Consider the following 20,446-nt stretch of genomic DNA (forward strand, 5'->3'; position numbering starts at 1 on the left):
AATAAAAGTAAACAAAACACAATAATAAAGTACATTTAAGAGTAGCTTGAGTGTATTGCTCAGAACATTATATTCTAAAATATCAGGAGCCAAAATTTGCATTAGCCTAAGAGGAATCTCAAAGTCTATTGATCATTAGGAATGATTCACTGAAGATACTCCTTTATTTTATAATCAAGGTATAGTATGTAAGGGCTCAGATAGCGCATGCTGTTCTTTGTGTTTCAAATTCAGTTGTTCAGTAAGAGTATAATTAAGTGTCATTTTAAAAAAAATAAAATGTATATAGTCATAAGTATGATAGTGCGAATGAATGGAGATGTGGTTCAAATGAGTAAGAAGCACAGCTAGTTGCCAATTTTTGTCAACAGAGTTTTTTGTCAGAAAATGTTGATTTGTTGAAACTAAAACTTTTTTCACAGGAAAGCCTTAGTTGCAATAAAACTTTAGTTGGGAAGGTTTCTCAGGTCCAGGAGGGAATTCTGGTCAAAATGAGACAAGCCCAGAATTGCAAATAGAGAGTATTCTCTCTAAATCCAATTATTAAACACATGCCTAACATATTACCTGGAATAGCTAAAAACCAAAGTTCACTTGCCTGAAATGCATGAAAGGCATAACTGATACTTATATATCTAATTTTGCTGTAACTGGAGGGCCTCATTTCTATAGATAGCCCATGGTTATGAACTTGGAAACACAACTGCTTTTCCCAATACACTACTCTATTAGAAAGTAATATGGGATGGAATATAGCATGACAGTTATACAGCCTGTAGTACAATTTTTTATGAACTTACTCTACCATATCTCTAAAAACACAGTCTAAATCCCAAACACACTCTAGGGTGTTTCGTAGAACCAAGGCTGCCATATAGAATTTTATTGTGTATGTAGGTTACACTCAAGATAAGAAAAATATCTTGTAGTAGTCTATTTTAGTGGTCTTATTTAGCAGTAAATCAAAAAGTTTAGGAAAATACCAACTGAGAGAACAGATTTTGAGCGGGAAAACACCTAACAGTGAAACTTAAAACTGGCTATTCATGGCTGATGAAAAATCCATACCTGTTCCTTCAGCATTAATGGACATCAGATCTATTGGAAGACTAAAGATGTGAAAGATGTAATTCATCTGTCTGAGTGTAGTTAAGCATGAAAAAAGATTAAACATAGTTCATATTAATTCTGAATATAGGGAAAAGATAAATACTGTTTTGCCTAATTGTGAGAGACACTGTGGTAAAAATTAATGATTAACTGCATGCAGTGTAGGGAGAATAACATGAAGTAGGTTAATCATCTTAAGCTCATGCAAACTATGTTAGCCCCTGCTCTTTTCCCTAAGGTACAAACATCATTTGGATTTCAAAAAAGAGCTTAACGAACCATAGTTCTTCCCTACCTGTTTAATAAGGATTTGGACTACAAAGAAGTAAACTTTATAATTTTTCTAAAGTTCTTTGTAATCCATTAAAAAAGTAAGTGAATCAGACAAATCTATTAGCACAAACATTTGTCATTTCCTCAAGTAACTCAGGTATGCAATGCAGGCAAAGGTTATATAAATACTGAATCATCTGCCTAACATCCTTCGGCTGAATCCAAACCACTACATTACTTTGCAGATGAAGATGCCCTGTATGTGCAGTTTTTTTGTTTTTGTTTTTAATTTCAGTCCAGGGAAAGAGTATCCTGATTTATGATGGTGAGTTATTTGAGGCATGGGTGGAATTGATTATTCAGTCAGACAGATTATCATCATCCCAGGCTGGCTGTGGGTCAGGCAAATGAACAGGGCTATAATTATAGTAAAATTAGTGAGACAATTGTATCAGTTATGTTGTTCATAAAATATATATAAATAGATTCTTTCATCAGTCAGGGGAGCATGCATTAAAGATCAATTAGCAAAATATATCAAAGAAATAATGCCAGGGCAGGGAGAGAGAATGTCTCAGGTCTAAATGAACTTAAGGCCCCAATTCTGAATACTCCATAGGGCTTCCTTGCAGCTTTGTGATCTATGTCACCTTGACCCTTTAAAAACTCATTTCTTGTCTATGGTCATTAGGAGTTTCTGAAAAGCAGCACACTTTATAGAAGACAAATATTTAGTCTGTGTCCTTTTAACTAAGAATTGGGATTGGGATGTTTCCCAGGCACCCCTGATTCACTACTTCTCCTTCAAGGTTAATTTAATGGGGATGGTGTGTCTGAAATTCACAAATAGCTTTAACGTGAGTTAAATGAAAACAAGATAGCATATGAGTAGAGAGAAAACAATTAAAACAAAGAAGCTATCTTTTTAAAAGAAGTTTTGACACTTTACAAAAACCTATTTAGATGGATATCCTTTAGGTCAGTTACAGGACAGAAAGCAACATCTTACATTACAGTAGTTAAGAAATCCTCATCTCTGTTCCAATTTATTTCTTTCTGCAGCAGCTTTTTGCATGGCAGTGAAACCCAACCACTGGCATGGGGGTCTTGTCTCTCTTTTACTTTTTTATCTCCATGGGGTCTTTTGGTTACTTTGATCTGCCTTCTCATAACCTCCTAAATCAAAGGTATTTCCAGCGCTGTCCCCTCTAAGGAGGATAGGACCATCTCTCATGAAATGCCCATTGAATATTTCCCAGATACATTCCAGGATTATAATTCCTGATCTGGACAAACAGTTTTGGTTCCTGTTTTTCACACACTTCTTTGTTATTTGGAAGGTATATACACACACAGTACTTATCTCTCATCCCAACCCTGGCATCTCCAAATAAGTATCTTCCCATTTTTTTGTTGAAGGGCTTGCCTGCTATTTGTTCCAGCTTAATGAGCTCTGTTCCATAGTAAGTGCCCTGGCCAAAAGTGATAACTTGAATTCAGATCCTTGCCCTAAATTCTACTGGGTTCAAATGCAGTTGTGAAGAGCTGAGTTAGCTGATATGATTCTGACCAGGAATGACCAGTCTGCAGAGATTAGAGCAAATTGTGTTTAGTATTCTCTCAGTCAGTGATGATTGAACCCTGGTCCAAACGCACAACCTCTCTCTGAAATCTAGTTTTCCCTCACCAGTTAAAATCATCCTTCCTACTTGAGTCAGGAGGGGAGAGAGAGCCCCTGCAACAGCAGACCAGTCTCTTTGTTTTCTTGTGAGACATTCAGCCATTACAGTGAACACCAGTGACAACAGCAAAACACCCATTGATTTCAGTGGCGCCAGGATTTCACCCCATAATGATAATCACTGTGTGAATACTTAGATGGATTGATGAATAACATTCCTTCTTTTCAACCTTTGCTTAGTTCCCCCAATAAAACCCATTGATTTGCACTATCGTAAGTGTGTAAATTATACACACGGCAAGATCCCCAGACGGACTAAATCAATGTAGCATTAATGAAGTCAATGAAGCTATGCTGATTTACACCAATAAAGGATCTAGCTTCAAGACAGAACCTTAAAATAGTATTTATAAAAGAGAGAGTAAAATGGGGGGAGAGGAGAAGGAGAGAGCAATATCACATGTTTATACCAGCATCTTTTGCCTTCTGTTTACTTTCTGCTTATCTGCTGAGCTGATCTGACGAATGTAAAAAACTTATTTTTCTCCTTACTGTTAGTAAAAGGGACTACATATTGGAGAGAGAAGCTGAAGTTTTGTAGGGAATAATAGACTACCTTAAAACTAACTGATCTGAAGCAACTATCTTGGAAACTGATACCTCTGAAAAGAATGGCTGTCTTTTTAAGTGACCCTCAGAATGCTAGGTTTTAGCACCATACACATAGGATGCATGAGGGTTTTATGTTTATCCTTTTTCTCCACTCCCAAACGATTCCACTTTTAAAAATCTAATTATTTTCCTCCATAGCTAAGGCAGAAGATAGTATTCTTCATTTGGAAATAAAAAGAACCTATTTATTCAGAGAAAACAGATAATTTTAGCTGTTCCTAAGGCAGAAATGACTGGCTTTGCTTAATTTCTAGGACTTAATTTATTTTCCCCACTTTTGTGAATTTAGTGCTAATGAAAGATGCTGTATTCACATCCCTGAAGACTGAAATCTTCTATCCAAAAAAGAATTGTTCTATAAGTTTTTCTCCACAAACATTAAAAATGACTCAACAAAAATGTAGAACTGTGGCCACAATTGAAGTAATGCCCGGCCCAAACAAAGTCCTGGCGAGGGAGGGGGAGGGAAGGGAGTCTGATCACACTGGCTGGAGAAACCATGACAAAATTATGGTAGAAGCAGCTATGGTTCCTACACGGCCCTCTATCAGTTTATTGCTCAGCACACAAGTGAGTCATTAGAATATTAGGTTATCTAGTTCATGGTTCTCAACCTGGAGGTTGTGACCAGGCGTCAGAAGTTGCAACCACCCTGCCCTTCCTACATTGCCATATGAGAGAGGGGTACTGCTTAGCTAGCTAGTATGGAGTCATAGGGAGAAGCTTGAGAATGTTCTAGTAAATCCTCCACTGAGTTTAAAACACTTTTTTTAAACTGTCTTCAACTTTGTTTTTCTGACTTCACATTTTAAAATTCCACTTCAGAAATTCTCTTTTCACTTCTCAGTATTTCTAGTAAGCCGAAGTCTCTCCTTTTTCTTTTCTTGTAACCCCATATTTTGATCTAATTCAGAATCACCAGTTGTTTTTTATTGTTGATTCTTTTCATGTTTTGTTTTATCACTGTGTCCTGTTACCTTTCATTGGTGCTTTGGATGGAAGGGCTCTTCTCTTGACCTTGCTGAAGTTCTGCTTACTCACTGTGGAATGAACTATTTGTTAATTCCTACCAGGATTACAAGGGAGATTGGAGGGGCTCTCTAGACAGGGGGGATCTAGGACAGATGAAATAAGAGGTGGAGACTACAAACTCAGGGAAGAAGCTGTCAGACTGATGTTTATGCTCTATTTTTATTTTTGAGTTACTAGTAAAGATAGACCCAGAAGTCACCTCAGGATATATTTAGTCTTTTAAAGTTGGGGTAGAGAGTCATCCTAATAAAAAATTAAATAATTAATTAATAATGATTTGTGTAAGGTAGAATAGCTGTTAATTAGCCATTAATGAAGTATATAGGAACCAGAGGGTGGTTAAAATCTTAAGCAGTCCAAACTGGATCTCAGGAAGTTCATTTTAACTTACTTATGAAAGAAGACACAGCACAGAGTCCAAGGATTGATGTAAAATTAGTTTTCTTGAACTAAAAACACTGCAATTTAGAAATTTTCAAAGCTCCTAGCAGGAGCCACAGAATTGTACAGGACAGAATTCTTTAAGACCAATGGAAGTGTACCTCTACAACTACTGGCTACTTTGGAGGAGGGATAGCTCAGTGGTTTGAGTGTTGGCCTTGCTAAACCTAGAGTTGTGAGTTCAATCCTCAAGGGGGCTGCTTAGGAATCTGGGGCAAAATCAGTATTTGGTCCTGCTAGTGAAGGCAGGGGGCTGGACTCAATGACCTTTCAGGGTCCCTTCCAGCTCTGTGAGATAAGTATATCTCCATACATAAGCTTTAAGTGAGCTAGCTTTGACAATGCAAGGTCACCGTCCATTTTGGATATTTTTGAGGAGCCTTAGGTAGCTTGCTCATGTTTGCATAATTTAATCCTTTCCATTCCTAGTAACCAAATTGCTTTTAAGTTACATTTTGTAAGGCTTTTGTTCCTGCTAAAACTATAATTGGCTGCATAATGGAAAACATTTTTCCTTAAAAGATTTCTGAAAATAGCTTTCATCAAAACATAAATATGGTCAAAAATTTTCTGATTTGTTCAAACCCAAATTTTATAAAAGTTTACCTTATTTTTACTTTTTAATGAGCATTTTATTCCCATCAATTGAATTTTAAAGTTTTATTTTCAAAGTACACAAGTTTATTTTGGGGATATGATATAAAACTTTTTTCCGATGTATATTTTATGCTTTTTGTTTGGTCCCTAGGTTGTCTCTTAGAAAAGGCTTTCGGACATATAATGCATACTTTAAACACATGCTTCCAGCAGCCTTCATTTTCACACCTGTAATTTGGAAAACGTTAATACTTTCTCCTTTGTGAATGTCAAATATTCTCTAGAGCCAAAACTGACTTCTCTTTGGCTGATTCTGTCCTTTTTTCATTATCGCCATTTTACAATAGCGCAAAGAGACTTGCCCAAGTTCACACACACAGTGCACAGCAGAGCAGGGAACCTAGTCTGAGTCCCAGGCTAACATCCTAACCACTGGACCAGCCTTCCTCTCTATCTTCTAATCATAATGCCCATGCTTTTTCTCACCTTGAGGCTGGATTACAATATACATGCTTCTTGTGTGGCTACAACTCATTTGGAAAATGCAGCTGCTCATTAAGTGGTATTTCTTGCCAGGAAAACATCACATCTGTGTTCCATTACTCCCACTGGCTAATGATTAATTTCCAGATTGAGTTTAAGGTATTCTATTAAACCTACAAAGCTCAAAATTATCCTGGTTACCTGAGAATTTTCCCCCTCCCTGTGTGATAATGTGGGAGTTCTGAGCTTCTGAAGTATTAGAGCTAATAGCCCTGTCATATGAATGGGAGGAACCTGGCAGCAGGTATTTCCAGGAAGGAGTCCTAAATCTTGGCAGTTCACTTCCCCCACACCCCATGGTGTGCCAGAACTTGAATTTGGTAACCTTCAGGCAACTCCAAAAGACTCAGCTGTTTTTTTCATGGCTCCTCCTCAGTCTATATCCCACCATTTAATTTGTACTTCCTCATCCAGACTGTGGGACAGATATGCAGCACTCCATGTTTACTGCTTCCCACAACATATTTTGAAATCCAAAGGAATTAGGAAAAGGGGAAAATTGTGAAAAATCTCAAAAGCCAATAGAATAAAGGAAACAAAATTAGAGAATTAAGTCCCCGATCCTGCCCCATTAAAGTCAACAAGAAATTTACTATTGACTTCAATTATCATAGGATAGAGCCACAGCCCAGAAGAAATATCAAGCAGCACCATGCAGAGAACATCACAATTACCAAATGAATTGTCAAATATATCAACAACATTCAGAGCAAAAGAAATGTTGTGCCATTCTAGAGAGACTGCGAAGAGTTACAAAGTGATCTCACAAAACTGGGAAACAAAATGGCAGATGAAATTCAATGTTGATAAATGCAAAGTAGTGCACTTTGGAAACCGTAATCCCAACTATACATAGAAAACGATGGGATCTAAACTAGCTGCTAACACTCAAGAAAGATTTTGGAGTCATTGTGGATAGTTCTCTGAAAACATCTGGCAGTCAGAAATGCTAACAGAATGTTAGGAACCATTTGAAAGGGATAGATAATAAGACAGAATATATCATATTGCCTCTACATAAATCCATGGTATGCCCACATCTTGAATACTGCATGCAGATCTGGTTGCTCCATCTCGAAAAAGATACATTAGAAATGGAAAAGGTACAAAGAAAGGCAACAAAAAAGATTAGGGGTATGGAATAGCTTCCATATGAGGAGAGATTAAAAAGTGTGGACTGGTTCTTTTCCCCACTACCCAGAATGCACAGGTTCACAGACAGACTCTTGAGCTGAAGAAGTATGTCATTTATTTGTTGCTTCAGTGAGTGATTAGTTCACCGAAACAGGGTTAAATGCAAGTGCACACCTGCATTCAAGTGCTGGCTTTAAATACATTGTTACAATGTTATTCATTTTATATTGTTGTGACGCATGGCCAGCGTTAAACATGGTTAAACATCCTGCAGGATGAAGGACTCAAATTCAACCCTTAAAGACACATGGGGAGATAATGTTTGTGGTTTTGTGTATTTACATATACAGTGTATGAGTAGTGGTCAACAATGTAATCAACAGTCCCTGTCTATGCTGTATTCTGATAGTTCAGAGATCAAAAGAACATCCTAGCATTTAAATGAATTGTAAACATGAGATATCTCTGTATTCATCTCTCTGAAATGTATAGCAAATAATCTGTGAATGGTGGAGGAATGAGCAAATTGCCTTATGTTAATTCTATAGCTAAGTACCAGTGATGGACCTCCTTCAAAGTCATCCTAATTACCTTTTATTCCCCAAGGAACTCCCAACATGTCAAAGAGGACATGAAATTGTATAAAAGAGCCTTGGGACCCAAACCTGTTAATCTCAGATCTGCTTGAGGTTTCATTTAGAGGAAGCCTAAACCACAAGGATTGAGATCCCAGGTCTGACTGGACTTCCCTGAAATATAAACATTGGACTATACCCTATGGACTATTTCTGAAATAACTCGTTGCAACTACAAAGCTCGTCATATCTGCTATGAATCTGATCCTCAAGAATTGAACTCATGTCTGTCTGTATATTGATCTTTTATCCATACTCTCTCTCTCTCTCTCTCTCTCCTTTTTAAATAAATTTTAGTTTAGTTAATAAGAATTGGCTGTAGTGTGTATTTGGGTAAGATCTGGAATATTCAATAACCTGGAAGGTAATGTGTCTGATCCTTTGGGATTGGTAGAACCTTTTCCTTTATATGATGAAATAGGATTTTCAGAAATCTTCATCATATTTGACTTGGGTACCTGGATGGAGGCCTGAGCCTGGGTTACTTCAGGGGAACTGTGTTGTTGGCTTCTGGGCAACAGGGGGGTAATAAAGAAGCTGTTTTATGCTGGCTTGGTAAATCTAAGTATTGAAAATATCCACCAGCTTTGGGGATTATCTGCCCCATTCTTTGCAGTTCACCCTAATTGAGTGACCTCAGCTGGCCCCCACTGGGACCCCAGTCACAACTGTATAAATAGTTTTCTGTCTAACACTAAGATTAGTTTGCTAACCTAGTGTTTACCTGATTGGACTGCTGACTAAGCTGTTTACGTGATCAGGTTTCTGACCAAGATGTTCAACTGATTAAACTGCTAAGCCTTGTTGTTCATCTGATTGAACTGCTGACCCAGTTGTTCACCTGATCAGGTTGCTGGCTCAGCTTTTCACCCAGCTGTTCTCCCTCACTGGCAAACCAGCAGGCATCTTTTCACATGTCCCAACATCTAAAATATACATTCTGCATATTACATATCCTACAAAAAGACTGGGACTTTTCAGCTTGGAAAAGAGATGACTAAGGGGGGATATGATAGAAGTATATAAAATCTTGACTGGTGTGGAGAAAGTTAATAAGGAAATGTTATTTACTCCTTCACATAACACAATAACTAGGGGTCACCCAATGAAATTAATAGGCAGCAGGTTTAAAACAAACAAAAGGAAATATTACTTCACATAATGCACAGTCTACCTGTGGATGTTGTTGCCAGGGAATGTTGTGAAGCCCAAAACTATAACAGGCTTCAGAAAAGAACTAAGTAAGTTCATGGAGGCTAGATTAATCAATGGCTATTAGCGAGGATGGTCAGAGGATGAGGTTACATCCCTAAGTGTCCCTAGCCTCTGTTTGCCAGAAGCTAGGAGTGGACAACAGGGGATGGATCCCTCAATTATTGCCTGTTCTGTTAATTCCCTCTGAAGCACCTGATATGGGCCTCTGTTGAAAGACAGGATACTGGGCTAGATGGACCATTGGTCTGACCCAGTATGGCCGTTCTTATGTTCTTAGAGCAACTGCTAATGGATACAGAACTAACAGTTATTAAATACAGTGAAAGTGCACAACTGATCATTTTGAACAGGTAATGTCCTATCCTAAATGACCATTTCAGAGGATTGCAGAGATTTCTAGTACAATTTTCCTTGACCTGTTGTGACGCATAACCAGAAAGGGTTAAACATCCTGCAAAATAAATAACCCTCACAAGACATATGGGGAGATAATATTTATGTTTTTACATATATATGAGTAGGGTCAACGATGTAATCAACAGTCCCTGTCTATGCTGTATTCTGATAGTTCAGAGCTCAAAAGAACATCCTAGGATTTAAATGAATTATAAACACGAGATATCTCTGTATTCACCTCTCTTTGAAATGTATAGCAAATAATCTGAGAATGGTGGAGGAATGAGCAAATTGCCTTATGTTAATTCTATAGCTAGGTACCAGTGATGGACCTCCTTCAAAGTCATCCTAATAACCTTTTGTTCCCCAAGGAACTCCCAACATGTCAAAGAGGACATGAAATTGTATAAAAGGGTCCTGATTCTGCCATCTCGGATCTGCTTAAGCTTCATCAGGGGAAGTTTGAGTCATAAGATTGAGATCCCAGATATGCTAGTACTCCCTGAATATGATATTTAGACATTGGACTATAACCAATGAACTATTTCTGAAAGAACTCTTTTCAACTACAAAGCTCACCATCTCTGGCGAAAGGGGTAAAAAGTGAAGTGGCAAAGTTTGCAGATGATGCTGAACTGCTCAAGATAGTTAAGACCAAAGCAGACTGTGAAGAACTTCAAAAAGATCTCACAAAACTAAGTGATTGGGCAACAAAATGGCAAATGAAATTTAATGTGGATAAATGTAAAGTAATGCACATTGGGAAAAATAAAACCAACTATACATACAATATGATGGGGGCTAATTTAGCTACAACTAATCAGGAAAAAGATCTTGGAGTCATTGTGGATAGTTCTCTGAAGACGTCCATGCAGTATGCAGCATCAGTCAAAAAAGCAAACAGGATGTTAGGAATCATTAAAAAGGGGATAGAGAATAAGACTGAGAATATCTTATTGCCCTGATGTAAATCCATGGTATGCCCACATCTTGAATACTGCGTACATATGTGGTCTCCTTATCTCAAAAAAGATATACTTGCATTAGAAAAGGTTCAGAGAAGGTCAACTAAAATGATTAGGGGTTTGGAATGGATCCCATATGAGGAGAGATTAAAGAGGCTAGGACTTTTCAGCTTGGAAAAGAGGAGACCAAGGAGGGATATGATAGAGGTATATAAAATCATGAGTGATGTGGAGAAAGTGAATAAGGCAAAGTTTTTTACTTGTTCCCATAATATAAGAACTAGGGGCCACCAAATGAAATTAATGGGCAACAGGTTTAAAACAAATAAAAGGAAGGTCTTCTTCATACAGCACACAGTCAACTTGTGGAACTCCTTGCCCGAGGAGGTTGTGAAGGCTAGGACTATAACAGGGTTTAAAAGAGAACTGGATAAATTCATGGAGGTTAAGTCCATTAATGGCTATTAGCCAGAATGGGTAAGGAATGGTGTCCCTAGCCTCTGTTTGTCAGAGGGTGGTGATGGACGGCAGGAGAGAGATCACTTGATCATTACCTGTTAGGTTCACTCCTTCCGGGGCACCTGGAATTGGCCACTGTCGATAGATGGGATACTGGGCTGGATGGACCTTTGGTCTGACCCAGTACAACCGTTCTTATGTTCTCTGCTATGAATCTGAATCTTAAGAACTGAACTCATGTCTGCATGTATATTGATCTTTTAACCATACTCTCTCTCTTCTGTTTTTTAATAACTTTTAATTTAGTTAATAAGAATTGGCTGTAGTGTGTTGGGTAAGATGTGGAATATCCAATAACCTGGGAGGTAATGTGTCCGATCCTTTGGGATTGGTAGAACCTTTTATTTTATATGATGAAATAAGCGTTTCAGAAATCATCATATTTGACTTGGATACCCAGCTGGAGGCCTGAGGCTGGATCACTTTAAGGGAACTGTGTTGTGTGGATTTCTAAGTAACCAGTAAGGTAATAAAGAAGCTGTTTTATGCTGTTTTGGTAAATCTAAGTATTGGAATATCCACCAGCTTTTGGGGGATTGTCTGCCCCATTCTTTGCAGTTCACCCTAATTGGGTGACCACAGCTGGCCCCCACTGGAACCCTGGTCACACCTGTGTCTAAAAGACCCTGCAATTTAAAGTCAGTGGTGCTACACTGGTATAAATCATTAGAGAATCAGGCCCAATTTATTCACAAGTTTTAAAGGAAATGAGCAAAGAAACTGACAAACCTTAAAACATATTTAATATTCACTAGAGTCAAGAGAAATTAAGTGGGGGAAACACAACCCACATGCAAGAGACAAACAAAAAATATTTATTATTAAATCAGGAAACTAGAGCCCAGGGAGTGGAGCATTACTTATGGAGAAAATAGCTATCTTAAGGAATGTGATGGGTGAACACCTAGGAAAGCACTGTCTGATAAAGGATAGCCAGCATGGTTTCTGGCAGAGGAGGTCATGCTTTACTAAACTGTTGGAGTCCTTTGAAGATATTACTGCCATGATAGATTAGAGGAATTCAGTGGATTTAGTATACCTTGATTTGACAAGGCTGTGCCTTCAGAAATTAATGTCCATAGCAAAGAGCTATGGCATAAGGGGTAAATTACAGTGTTAGTGAGAATACTGCCCGCACAGCTGGAGACAAAGTTAGCCGTAGGTTCAATTTTTCAAGTTGGAAAGAAGTTTCCAGGGGAATGATTAAGGTCATAGATCTGACTTCTGAGATACTCATACTATTCTGGATGCGAACAGTTGGGCTGAAGATATTGAAAACAAAATTTCTAATTTGTAAATGAAGCTAAAATCAGAGGAAAAATTTGGAGAGGAATACGGAAGATTTTTTTTTTAATACAACCAGATTTCAAGGAATTTGCATAGCTAAGGTGAGTTGAGCCAGTAAATGACAAGCAGAGTTCATTCTATACAAATGGAGAGTTACTGTGGATGCAATGCACCAAGCTAGATAATGTAGTATAGATACACATGAAATGGGGCTGCCATCCAGCACGCTGATTGGGGAAAGGAACTGTATGTTGATTTGGAAAAATCATTGAAATCACTGCCTTACTGTGCACCACTACAGTGAAAAGGGGCAAAAAGGTGTTGCTATAACGTTTGTCATGGGAAGGATAATATTACTTTGTTCCTCTGGGACCAAAACCTGAGATCTGAACAAAATCCTCATTCAGGCAACCCCCTCATTGAAACCAAGGAGTATACACCGGAGTCCACTGGGATCTGGCACTTATAGAAGGTATATTACAGTGCAACAAAGATACAGTCTATTCTATTCCATATGCATTTTATAGTGCGCTCATCTGAGCCCCTTATGAGAAAGTCTTATAGTATTTCATATAAAGCAACAATCTTCCTATAGAATTTTTAGACAATCCTATATAATTTAATAGAGAATTGCACCCCTGCTATAGGATTTTATAGGATGATTTAAAATAGTATAGAAAAGTTGTTGTTCTGTATGAAATTTAATAGGTTTTTAGAGTAATTTCTATAGAACTCTATTGGTTTCATTCTTTAGGACTTTCCCATAATTGTATACCATATCTTGAGAATTTAAGTTAGGGTATAAAGAATATTGATCTTAGTCTCACTAGAAAAGAATAGACAAAGGAATTATCAGAACTATGAAAGAGCCTGACAAAGCTGATAAAGCCAAATTGGATGTTCTGGTGGAAAAATAAAAATAGGGCATGAAGACAAAAATTAGAAACTAGCTAGGAGTATCTAGGAATAGCAGGTAGAAATACCACACAGAGTAATGATAGGAGAACTTTTAAAGAGTCACAGGATTTAAAGTTCATTTGCTTATTTGATCTTTTATCCCCCTTCCCCAACAGGCCTGGATTGTTCCCCACACCTAAAAGTTCTCCCCCCTAATAGGCCATCTCTCTGTGCTGGTGCTACCTTCTGAAATGTAGATTCCCAGTGGTCTGCTCCCACTGATGGCTGCCCATCTCACCCTCATTCTGGGTGTTGGATGGAGGGAGGTTTCCCTACAAGGGAGGTTTCCCTACAAGGACTAAAGTCCTTCTTCCCCAGTGGGCTTCAGACAAATGACAGGCTCTGTGCTGCACACCTCTGACAAGTTACTCAACTCTAACATGCTTTACACTGTGTGCTCCAGAACACAAAATAATTAGCATTAGTCAGTACCCTGGATCCCACAACAGCTCTGACAGAAAAAATTAGATTTCTGGAAGATGAAGAAGCTGGGGTAACCCAATTAACAGAGAGCCGTGACAGGGAGGGACTGGGGTACTGTAGCAAATGGAGGAAGACCCTTAACTGATTTTTTTTCTAAATATTAGAAATATTAGGTTCATGGGGTGGGCAAGTGTTCCCGTTTATTCTTATTTTAACCAAACCAAATGAACACAAAATGTTACAAACAGAGCACAAGTTACCATGGAGATTGCTTGAAGCAGTGACAGCTACTGTGGTGAATTTGTTTCAGGACAAGGATAGGATTTAGGAGTGGGCTGAAAAATAGGAAAGTGAGAATCAGATTAGTCCAAAGAGAGTTAGGCACAATGGTGTGGAAAGCTTGTTTTCTTCCTCTTCCTAGAACTGTTTTATGTCCTTTATAGCTCTCCTTTTATCTCTGCCACTTCAGACAGTGATGCATTGGTCACATTTTAGCAAAATTGCACCTCCTTCCCCCTTATTCTACCATGAGCCTTGTGTACTAGGGTTTTGTGCACTCTAGAGAGAAAAGTGAGGGTCTATGGCATGTATTCACTTATGTCCCCAAACAATAATGCCTTTCCACAGCCATAGGGGAGGAGGAATCACCACTCAGCAAACAAATTTACAAGAAATGATCTTTGCTTTGAATGTTTATGTTTTGCTTTGGTAATATATAACTGGGGTGTTGATGAAACAGCACAGTGTTCTCCTTGTGTACTTTGCATGGGATGGGGTGGGGGTAAAGGCATTTTAGGTGTTTCCTTCTCCCGCGCTAATAATTTTTTTTTAATACCTGCCATTTGCTAATCCATCATTCCATCTGATCATCTAATCCATTCCAAAAGCAAAACATTTTTCTCCAGGAGTAGCTTTGTTAGCCTTAAGGATGAATCCACTCTGATAAAGATTATTTAGCAGTATTGAAAGGTGAGAAGACTCCATGAATGATAGGGAAATTGCCCCAGTAATTTGGTGGCAGCATTTTCACAGGGAACTGAACAGCAGCAGAGCTCATACCTGTTTCCAACTCTGAATAGTTAGCTACAGGCTGGGGACCGACTAGCTAAGCAGCGGTTCTGCAGAAAAGGATCTGGGGATTACAGTGGACAAGAAGCTGGATATGAGTCAACAGTGTGCCCTTGTTGCCAAGAAGGCTAATCGCATATTGGGCTGCATTAGTAGAAGCATTGCCAGCAGATCGAGGAAAGTGATTATTTCCCTCTATTCGGCACTGATGAGGCCACACCTGGAGTATTGCGTCCAGTTTTGGGCCCCCCACTACAGAAAGGATGTGGACAAATTGGAGAGAATCCAGCGGAGGGCAACAAAAATGATTAGGCTGGGGCACATGGCTTACAAAGAGAGGCTGAGGGAACTGGGCTTATTTAGTCTTCAGAAAAAAAGAGTGAGGGGGAATTTGATAGCAGCCTTCAACTACCTGAAAGGGGGGGGGGAGTTCCAAAGAGGATGGAGCTAGGCTGTTCTCAGTGGTGGCAGATGACAGAACAGAAGCAATGGTCTCAAGTTGCAGTGGGGGAGGTCTAGGTTGGATATTAGGAAACACTATTTCACTAGGAGGGTGGTGAAGCACTGGAATGGGTTACCTAGGAAGGTGGTGGAATCTCCATCCTTAGAAGTTTTTAAGGCCCAGCTTGACAAAGCCCTGGCTGGGATAATTTAGTTGGGATTGGTCCTGCTTTTGAGGATGGGGTTGGATTAGATGACCTCCCGAGGTCTCTTCCAACTCTAATATTCTATGATTCTCTCATACAGTGCTAAAAAACTAAAGCACATTTCAGTGCACGAATACACAATAGATTTTAAAATCCATGCACCCATTAGAGAGAAATGGTTTGCTTTTTCCACATGGAATCCCATTTTCCAAGCAAAAGGGAGAGGAATTTTTTCCCTCTAGTGGAACATACCCCAATACTCTACCTGCCTGAAATGTCTGCTCTTTGGTTCCAGTTCCCAACTGTAAACTGCTTGTGTACACATCTTCTGACAAGAACTATACATACTCTTCTTCAAGATTTTAAAAGCCCTTTAGTCAACAGTAGTGATACTTGTTCCCCAGTACACTAGGAAATAGCCTTGATAGCCGCCTCCTTCTTTAGTCCATGTCTCTCACAGCTAACTAAAATTAATGTTAACAGGTGGTTGTGTTGTCAAAAGTATATATACTTCTCTTCTCTAGCCTCTCTGCTTTCTGAGGTACTGTGGGGGTGGGGAAGATGACAGATGGCTTCCGCAAACTAATCACAGATAACATGATATTTTGGTGTAGTACATGCATTTTCAGGCAAGTAATGAACTAGTTTCATTTAATATCCTCTGCTGTGAAAAGCTGGCTACCTTAATGGAATGTGGCATGCTCTAAAGAAATGCACATTACATCCTAAATTATATTAAAATGTAATTAATCATAGCACTATGCAATAAATAAGATAACAGTTATTGTTGGTAGAGATTTTTGATGTCTGAATTTATTTCATGAAAATCTTTTGATAGTTTGACAGAGAGAGACCAAAAAAATAAAAATCAATCCTCAGGCCAAATTTTGCTCTTTTTGACCTGAGTTCATTATAGATTTAAGGTATGATTAAACAGAATATATCTGTGTACCTCTGAGCCACACTGACCACAGAAAGCCACCAGTGCAGGCTCTGTGGCATGTTGATCTATCCAGGAGCATTTTCTTCCACTGCAACGGGACTCTGGCTAATTAATAGTCTTAATAATTTTCATAAATGGTTTAAAGAAATCTATCATGGGTATTTCCAAGTGCTGGTATTGCTGGAATTACTAAGCATTGAGGCCTGGTCCCAATAATCTTTGTCGTCTTCCATGGGAACAGGATTTGGCCATTAAAGATGACATTCTTTTTAAAGGTGGATGCTGTTTATTTTGAAAAGTGCCTTCAAATTTGACCTTGTGAATCTTATATATAATTTTTAGCACCTTTACAAAAACCCCAGTTTTTAAATTTTATTAAAGATCTTATGGTAGTTAATTACTTTTTATTCCTGTTTGTATGACAAAAATATGTTACATCAAAAAAAATCATGATTAAACCCACGGTATCTAAGATTTAAATAAGGAAGTCTGAAGATTAGAAATGAGATGATGGAAATAGTTAAAGGGGCAAATTAATAAAGTAAAACAATACAATTTTAATTTGATGGCTCCTGCCTTTAATGCCTGGCTAGTTGTATAAGAGAGAGGGGAAAACAGGAGGAACTGAGGATAGAGAGTTGGGCAGAAACAGGGAAAGAGGTAGGAGATGAGGACTGAGAGAAAAACAAAAGGCATGAACAGAGGAGGAAAGAGATCAAAGCCCGAATCCTGCAATTTACAATACAAAGGGTGGTCCACTGTGCCGGAGTGGAGCTCCATTAAAGTCAATGAAGTACTGCATAGGGGTCCACATACGCTGTAAATTGTAGGATTTGGCCTAAACATCCATGGATAAGGCATTAATTCCATCAGCCTGTGGCTCTGTTCAGTCTGACTGGTCATTCTGAAGGTATTACTTGTGCTTCTAGGCAGCAGTTTAACAGTAACTTGCCTGTAGGCAAGTTGCTTCTATTTTCTATAAATCCCCACAATTTATTTTATGAAAACACGGCTATTATTGTTCCTGCAATATCTCATTTGCTGCATTATCCCACCAAAGGAAATTGTGTGCATTGTGTTACTCAAGTGAGTGGATTTAAGCTGCTTAGCCATATAAATTACAACAGTGTTCACATGTACCAACTTCTTATTTGACATTAGAACATGCCCTTGGAGCTCTCTTTACAAATAGCTAACATCCTGCTGTAAATCTGTTTTCATGCAAGATACATGAATAATAAAAAATAAAAACTCTGGCTTATCCCTACATAACGTGTGGCTATTTTCCAACACAGGTTTATCAATATGCAACCAGCACTTGTTCAATATGAGGTGGAGAAGGCGAGATGAAAAATGGCACAGAATGAAGAATTATGAAATTATGGGCATGGCACAGCTAAGCAAAGAAGAACAATTAATGAAGAGAGAAAAACGGAACATTGTCTAAGTCAGGTAAGCAATTTAGACCATTACCTAACAATATGTAAGGTGACTGAAGCTTATTCGGATTATGCAAGGATTACAGGTGCGTGCATGCACACACACAGACATGAAATCTGCTGGGACTTCCTTCCTGAGCAGTATTTTCTCTGCATTAATTACAAACATACTTTCTTCTGATATTAAGCATGCATTTGACTTGCTTTGAAGCATGAATAACCCCAACTCCAGCACCTAGCTTCACTATGGTATCATGTAAGTGGTGCCTAGAAGCATAAATAACACTTTAAAGCAGGGGTAGGCAACCTATGGCATGCGTACCGAAGGCAGCACTCGAGCTGATTTTCAGTGGCACTCACACTGCCTGGGTCCTGGCCACCGGTCCGGGGGACTCTGCATTTTAATTTAATTGTAAATGAAGCTTCTAAAACATTTTAAAATCCTTATTTATTTTACATACAACAATAGTTTAGTTATATATTATATAGACTTATAGAAAGAGACCTTCTAAAAATGTTAAAATGTATTACCGGCACGCGAAACCTTAAATTAGAGTGAATAAATGAAGACTCGGCACACCACTTCTGAAAGGTTGCCAACCCCTGCTTTAAAGTGACCATTCAGCCAACATTCCCCAGTTACATCTATGCTTATTATTAATGTTACATCATAAAAAATACACATTAATACTGAGAAAGCAGAACTCATATGGATATGCAACTATTGTATTAATGCAAACATAAGGCACTTTGTGCCATTTATTAAAATTACCACACACTGAGCTATTTCTGCATCTTATTTACTTTGTGTACTGTGAATTTCAGCAAAATACGTATCCTTTATTTAGATATAAGAAAAGATTAACAGTATTGACAAGGATGTCTCTAGTGAGAAAAGCAGCATACTGTATAGAGTCAGAGCTATGTGAGGAGATGAAATGTTCATCAATTACAAACTTGAGACTGTCATATTGTAAAATACCATATGATAGAAGATGCTGCATGGAGTTGAAGCTGATTTCATTTGCCATATGGCACATTATTATTTTGTATTTCCTTGGGGAGTGCACTAAAGACTAAAGGAGAACTGAACACTTTTAAGGTGTAGAGAATAATAATCAAAGGTGCATAGTTCTTGATTATAGCAATAAAATCTGTAATGGGGGCAGACTGACAGGGGAAACTGAATATTGGAGACTGGATGCATGCTGTAGCACTCTCCAGCTAGTAAACAGACAATATAATTAGAGTTGGGCAATTTTTTTTTTCCAGTGAATAGTTTATTCACAAAAAAATGCAGTTTTGGATTGACAAACTATTTGCAAATTTGGGTGGCATTTGGAGAATGGTTTTGGCTCCAAAAAAGGGGAGGGAGATTCCAAAGAAAATATAAACATTTTGTTTTGATATTTTTTAAATGAAACTTTCAACATTTTGATTCAAAGCAGCATTTTATTTAGAAATTTAACTAGATTTAACTAAAAATGGGGGAGACATAAAAACACCCCAAAATTACACAAAATGTTTTGTTTTGTTCAATCTAAAACAAACAAAAAAATCATTTCAGTGAGAAACTGAAAAATTGTCATTTTGGATCAACCTGACATGAATTTTTGGGGGAGATTTTTTAGTTCATCCACTGAACTGAAAAATCAGTTATCTGCCTATCTCTAAATATAGTTCAGTTCTATCAGGAACATTTAAAAAGGAAGAAATTGGAAACTATCTTATATAAAAGTCCCATGGACAATCTGAAAGAAATCAAAGCCAGGAAATGCCATGCATAATTCTATATACAATGTCATAACGCAGTTGTCATCAGATTTTCTGTGGCAATCTACAGAAAACGTTAATCCAATAATCTCTGAAGACGAGACTCCAGATACACAGCTACAACAAAATCATCTAAAGAATGTGTAAAACTAACCATGAAAAAAATAATTTACTGAAAAATCTTAAAGAAAAGGATCCTAAATTAATCATGGCATTTTGAAATCAGGGCAAATGAGCAGTTTTCAGGGCACAAAAACCACCCTCCTTTTACAAAATGGCAGATTAATTCACTAGAAAATATTACATATTTAGTCAAATATGTAGGGATGGGATGGCCGTCGCTTCCCATAGCTCCCATTGGCCAGGAATGGTGAACCGCAACCACTGGGAACTGCTGGGGGCCGTGCCTGTGGACAGTCAATGTCTGCAAAATCTCTCCCGGCCTGCAATCAGCTTACCCTGATGGGCCACATGCAGCCCATGGGCTGCAGGTTGCCCACCATTGCTCCAGAGTTTAAAATTCAGAGGCTCCAGCAGCACTTGTGTGTGATATTACGTGCTACCACTACCTAAGTATGAAAGTTACACAGGCCTAAGCAACCGAATATCTGTAACCTTTGTTACAAAGTTCCTCCTCTACCTTGGTGGGTCCTGCACTTATTTGGCAGATTTGCTCACCTCAGTGATTTTCCCCAC

Source organism: Mauremys mutica, chromosome 10 (assembly GCF_020497125.1).
Source record: "Mauremys mutica isolate MM-2020 ecotype Southern chromosome 10, ASM2049712v1, whole genome shotgun sequence".
Lineage (NCBI taxonomy): Eukaryota > Metazoa > Chordata > Testudines > Geoemydidae > Mauremys > Mauremys mutica.